The 6,334-nt window shown below is 57.8% G+C and overlaps 1 protein-coding gene across 1 annotated transcript in view; it reads left to right on the forward strand.

Moving 5' to 3' along the window:
• The first annotated feature begins 82 nt into the window (after positions 1-82).
• TMPRSS9 (transmembrane serine protease 9) overlaps positions 83-6,334 on the forward strand; it is a 51,094-nt gene continuing 44,842 nt past the window's right edge. Inside the window, exon 1 of the mRNA XM_045491364.1 lies at positions 83-181. The gene's annotated coding sequence lies outside the window, so the exon portion shown is untranslated. The remainder of the gene's footprint in view (positions 182-6,334) is intronic.

Genomic DNA, 6,334 nt, shown 5'->3' on the forward strand with positions numbered 1-6,334 from the left:
CCCTGGCCTCGCCCTCCACCTGCGCCCGAGGGGAGGAGGGAGGCCGCGCCCCCGGCCCCGCCCCGACTCCCAGGTGCTGGCGGCTCGCTGGGCTCCGCTGGCCGGCGGCGGCGGCGGCGGCGGCGGCGGCGGTGGTGGCGGCTCTGGCGCGGCCTCAGCCCCTGCGCGGCTCCGCGGCTCGGTGAGTCTGGGTCCCCGGAAGGGGTGGGACGGCCCCTCTGCGCGGTGGCTCCCGGGGCGGCACTGCGCGGCAGGTGGGGCAGAGCCGCTGCGGAGCCGGCTGGACAGGTGGCGGGGAGGGGAGGCCCGGGGGTCGCGGCGACGAGGCCAGTTGCACTGCGTGTCCCGGCAGCCAAGGGCGCCGTTTCCCGCCCTCCGTTCACGCTAAGCTGGAGCCCGGGCGGAGGGGAGTGCGGGAGGGACCCGGGACAGAGACAGTGAGGGCTGTGGGGCGCCCGGCCCTCCGGTCAGCATCTGAGTTCCCTGGAAGTGACAAACGACAAGGGTACCGGGGCCACGTTTGGAAGGGTGTGGTCTGAAGGGGTGAGGGTTCTGTTTGTGGCAGGAGGGGTCTCACGGGTTCAGTTCTGCGTGGCAGGAAAGCCACCCTGGCACCAAGGGCAGGCTGTCACTGGAGTTCTGCGGTCCGGTCAGAAGTACCCGCTTTGCCCCTGAAATGGCTGAGGGTGGCCGGGCCACAGGGGCCACATCTCAGGGTTCGCAGGCTCCCTGGACCCCACGGGGGAAGGTGTGGGCTTTGGGGGACTGTGTTCACACTAAACACAAGCCTCATGGCCACGTGCAGGGACAGCCTCTGGGAACCCTGCAGGTGAGTGGACTCGGGTTCTGCGCGTGGCCATGGACCCAGAGCCCATGCCACCTGCCCGCAGGCCTGACCGGGGTGCTGTGTGAGATTGTGCGTCTGGGTCACTGCCACCTCGTGTGTGAGGTTGTGTAGTTGCGTGTGGCTGTATGGCAACAGTGTGTGCTCCTGTGTGGCTGTGTGTAGTGGTGTCCCGGAGTGTTTGTGGGGTGGCTGTGCGTGGCTGTGTCACTCAGTGTGCGACCACGCGCGTGAGCCTGTGTGTGTCTGTGTTGTGTTCGTGATTGCACTGGGAGACGCTGATTTTGTACGCGGTCGTGTGAGGCATCACGCGTGTGAACTCCTTACTAGCCTCCCGGCCTGGAGAATGGGGATGGCGGCCACCGCGGCTCGCGTGGATCGGAGAGCCAGGCCACGGCGGTCCCCAGGAGACGCGGCGGCACGCGGCCCTGGCACACGAGACGTCAGACGTAGGCACTGATCTGACCGCGGTGTGTGGACTGAGGCCAGTGAAGCCCGCAGCCCATCCCGGCTTTGAGCCCCGTCCTTGACGTGCATGTGGCCCCAAGTTCACTCCGTGCGCAGGGCGGGGTTTGGAGGGTCCGCAGTGTGGTGAGCGGCCTTGCGCTAAGGCTGGGAACTCCTATTCGGAACAGCCTGCTCTGAGTGCGGCCTGAAGACAGAGCATCCCCCTCCCGTGATCACTGCGATCACTGCTGTGGGGCGAGAGTCTGATGCCCTGGGAGGGACTGGGAGGAACCCGGGAGGGACCGGGCAGAGGCGGGCGCTCCTCTGACCGCGGCCAGGTGAGCCCTGCCCGTCCTGGAGGGGAACAGAGGCAGAGGGAGCAGATGCCTGTGCCCGGGCCTCGTCATCCATGCGCTCCGGGCAAGGTGCGTGTGGGGGCCTCCGTGTGCTTCTGGGACGTGTGACTCTTACCGAGGGTGTGGCTGGCGCATGGGGAGCCAAGAACCCCATCTTGGAGGCTCACCTGCCGTACCTGGACAGCAGGGTCCTGGGACGGCAGGGGCCCATTTCGCGATAGAGAGGCCACCAGCGAAGTGGGGGACATCGCTGGGATCAAAAGAACTGTGTGTGTGAGGAAGAGGAGGAGGGGAGGCAGAGAGAGGGAGTCTCTCCAAGGCTCAGTTTCTTCATCTATAAACTGGTGGCCGGCGTGACCTTTCTGCTCGTGGCTGCTCCTCTCCTTGTCCACGTGAGTAGAGACGGGACACAGCTGTCCCCAGCCATGTATTTTAACATGCATGGCTCTAAAATTAATGCAAAGGATAATATATTCTGGGCTGCTGGCTCATACCTGGATAAGGCTTTGTTTTTCCTACTCTACCTCTATTAATGAAAATCAATGATTTGGCGGGGGGGGGACACCTGGTGGCTCAGTTCGGTTGAGCGTTGGACTTCGGCTCAGGTCATGATCGCACAGTTTGTGAGTTTGAGCCCCACGTCAGGCTCTCTGCTGACAGCATGGAGCCTGCTTAGGATTCCGATTCTCTCTCCCTCTCTCTCTGCCCCTCCCCCACTTGCACTCCCTCTCTCTTGCGCCCAGGTGGCTCAGTCAGTTAGGTGGCCGACTCTTGATTTCAGCTCAGGTCGTGATCTCACAGTTCATGAGTTCTAGCCCTGTGTTGGGTTCATTGCTGATGTCGGGGAGCCTATTTGGGATTCCCTCTCCCCCTCTCTCTGCCCCTTCCCTGCTCATCCTCTTTCAAAATAAATAAACATTAAAAAAAAAATTTTTTTAACAGGATAAATTTTAAAAACATTAAAAAAATAAAATCAATGATTTTGGAACAATTTTACTTGCAAAGATGGCATGGCAGGTCCCCACACACGCTGCACCAGCTTCCCCTCGTGTAACCACAGTGCAAAGATGCAGACCAGAAAATTAATGTGGGCACAGCACTTGCAGCCAACCTCGTTCAGGTTTCCCAGTTTTCCCACGAATGTACTTTTTCTGTTTTGGGCTCCAGTCTGAGAGCCCCCATGGCATTTAGGACCTGCATTAATCATACTTTTTAAATTTTCATTTTACTTATTTATTTTGAGAGTGTGTGCACACGAGCAGGGGAGGGACAGAGAGAGAGGGAGAGAGAGAATCCCAGGCAGGCTCCACACTGTCAACCCAGAGCCCAACTCAAACCCACAAACTGTGAGATCCCGACCCGAGCTAAAATCCAGAGTTGGATGCCCAACCAACGGAGCCACCCAGGCGCCCCAGACCTGTGTTAATTTTAAATTATACAAGTTGTAGGTGGCTGGAGGTTTGTTTCTTGAATCTTTGAATCTTTATCTGTTTTCCCGGGTATCACCCATGTTTATCAGCAACCCCGCCCGGCGCCCTGAGGGGTCCCCAACTCCCTGTTCCTCTGTGCGTGTTACCAAAGCTAAGGGAACACATGATATCATCACTGCAAACAGTTTTCTCACAAACACCTCTTCCCATGAAAACCTAACAAAAAGTCCACAGACAGAAAGGAAAAAAAGAGGCCGAGCTTATTAAATTTCCTGTAGGCTTGCTGAGTGATTTATTTCATGGAGTGGGGGCGGCGGGCGGGGGAGGTCTCCTGGCGAGCCCGCAGAGAGGCGGGAGAAACAGGAGAGGCTGGAGGGCGGGCAAGGGGGGCCTGTTCCAGCAGCAGGCCTTGGGCCGTGCAGCCGGGCGGGATGGAAGGGGGGCCAGCATCACATGGCATCAGGGGAAAGATGGACTTTGACAGGGGGCTGGGGTGGGGTGGGGGCAGTGGGGAGGGTCGAAGCAGAGGCGAAGTCAGGGTTTTCCTGGGCAGACAGTGAACTCCGGTGCTCTTTTGCCCTTGCAGACGCTGGATCAGCACCCCAACTGACGGGGCACAGGTGGCCACAGGGGGCGAGGGGAGATCCGCGGCGGGCACCTGGCCGCTACAGAAAGGGTGAGGGGCCTGGAAGAGGTGGAGAGAAGGGGCCAGATGGGCCCCCCTTTAGTAAAGTGTGGTGCCTGGAAGGGAACAGAACACCGGGTGGGGTCTGGAGCCTGCGTATAAATGAGTGAGCGGATGATGCATAGCAAATCATTCCAGATGTTAGCAGATTAAAACATTTATTAGAGGCACCTGGTAGGCTCAGTTGGTGGAGACCGTGACTCTTGATCTTGGAGTCAGGAGTTCGAGCCCCATGTTGGGGGTAAGGTTTACTTACAACAAACGTTTATCAGTTTATCATGCCACGGTTTCTGTGGGGCGGGATCTGGGGGTGATTCATCCAGGTGGTCTGGGCTCGGGGCCTCTCATGATGTTGCCGTCAGGGTGTTGGCCGGGGCCGGAAGAACCGCTTCCGGGCCTGCATCTGTGCAGTGGTGCGTGAGCATCGTCGCGGCAAGCGGCCCCCGAGACGATGCCTCTCGTGGCAGCCCTTGAAGCCTTGGTCCATTGCTCTGGCACACTGTCCTGAGGAGTGACGTCCCAGCCGTTGACACCAAGCTGTGCCCCCTGGAGCCGTGAGGCCAGAGTGTGGGGTGAGATGGCGGTTCTCTCGGTCAGGATTGGGTTAAGAATGAAGACAACGTCCATTTGCTCTTTCCCTGACTTCCGCTTCTCCCAAAGGGACCCACGGAAGTCCAGGCTCAGCGCCATCCTACAGTCTACTCCCAAGGGTGCAGAGTGCACAATCCAGGAGAAAACAGATACAGCAGGGGGGTGGAAGCATCTGCCATGAGGATACAGATAAGCATGGCAGGCAGCAGGCACAGCAGATGCAAAGGCCCCGGGGCAGGATTGTGTCTTGCACGTTTGAGGAGCAGTGGGAAGGCTCCGTGGCTCTAGTGAGGGAGGAAGGAGGAACAGCTGAGGACAGACGAGGGAGGATGGGTGGGACTGGGTCTCCCAGGCATTTTGCCCTGAGTGAAAGCCCCGGGGAGGATTGAGCAGAGGTGGGACATGGCCCGAGCCAGGTTTTAGCCGCTGGGGATGGAAGCCGCCAGCCCTGTGATGAGGCCTGGGTGGTTCTCTGTTTAACCAAGGCAGGTGCGGCACAGGTGGGCCAATGCTAGGTATGTTCTGGGGGTGGGGCGGCCAGCACTTCCAGGCTGTGGAAACATGTCATGCTGACCCTAGGAGATGTGGTCTCAGTTGATCACAGAAGGTGCTGCCTGAGGCAGGGAAGGCCGTGGGAAGCCACAGGCTTCAGTCTGGTGTGCGTCAGATCTGAGCAGCTTGCCAGTCACTGGGCTGTGGTCACCACAAGTTTGGTGGCTTGAACCAGCTCACATTTAATACCTCTCAGTTTCTGTGGGTCCAGAATCTGGACGTGGCTGAGCTGGCCCCTGTGCTCAGGGTCACACGAGACCGTGTTCTCAACTGAAGGCCAGACTGGGGAAGGACCACCTTCCAAACTCATTCAGGTCATGGGCGAGCACGGAGGGCCTGGCTTTGGCAGCCTGCCAGCTGGTGGCCGCCCTCTGTTCCTACAGGCCATCTGGGGGTCTCCTAGGTGGCCACATACTCCATCAAGCCAGCAAGGGGGTTGTTAGCTCCAGTCTGCCAATACAGGGTCTTACCTAACGCAATATACTCAGAACAGGGATGGCCCATTGGCTCTGCTGCGTTCCAATGGGTAGAAGCAAGCCACACAAACTCAGGGGGCGAGACTGCCCAGGGGTGTGAATACCAGGAGGGGAGGGCCCACGGGGTCACCTTGGGTCACCAGCAGGAGGAGGCTCCAGCAGCCAGCTGGACCTGAGTCCAGAATTCAGAAGAGGAGTCTGGCCAGGAGCTTGTAGAATTCAGAGATGTTATTAAAACCACAAGACTGAGTGGCATCACTGGAGGAGGGCACCTATCTGGAGGGAGACCGTGAAAATATTCATTAAATCTTCTTGAAATGGCCTACTTTTTTAAATTAATTTTTTTTCCCTTTTTTAAAAGAAAATGTAGTCACTGCAACACAGATAGAAAATAAGAAAGGGGCACCTGGGGGGGGGGTTCAGTCAGCTGAGTGTCTGACTTCGACTCAGGTCACGATCTTGTGGGTTCGTGAGTTCGAACCCCACATCAGGCTTGCTGCTGTCAGTGCAGAGCCTGCTTTGGATCCTCTGTCCCCCTCTGTCTCTGCTCGTCCCCCACTAGCACACTCTCTCTCAAAGTAAACAAACATTGAAAAAAAAAAAAAAACAAGAAAGAGGAGGTCACTGACAATAAATAAATACATGGGAAGAAAACCAGTATTGTTAGGTAGTTACTGCCCTTCGGGGCCCAGATGAAGCAAGGCAGGCAGGACACTCACCTCGGGCACAAAATTTGAAGGGACAAAAAAACAGTCAGTGTTCATGAGAAATGACGCTGCAGTGCGATCACGAAAACACCAATGAACGCAGAGAAATTCCCGATGAGCAAAATATCAAAGTTTCAAACCAACACAGCACCCGGCAGGGCTGGGAGTGGGGGCGGAGAGAGAGGTGGTCGGGGACGTGCAAAGTCCTGTCTTGGTGTGCCACATCGGTATTTGGTTGCTCGTTTT

Source organism: Leopardus geoffroyi, chromosome A2 (assembly GCF_018350155.1).
Source record: "Leopardus geoffroyi isolate Oge1 chromosome A2, O.geoffroyi_Oge1_pat1.0, whole genome shotgun sequence".
Lineage (NCBI taxonomy): Eukaryota > Metazoa > Chordata > Mammalia > Carnivora > Felidae > Leopardus > Leopardus geoffroyi.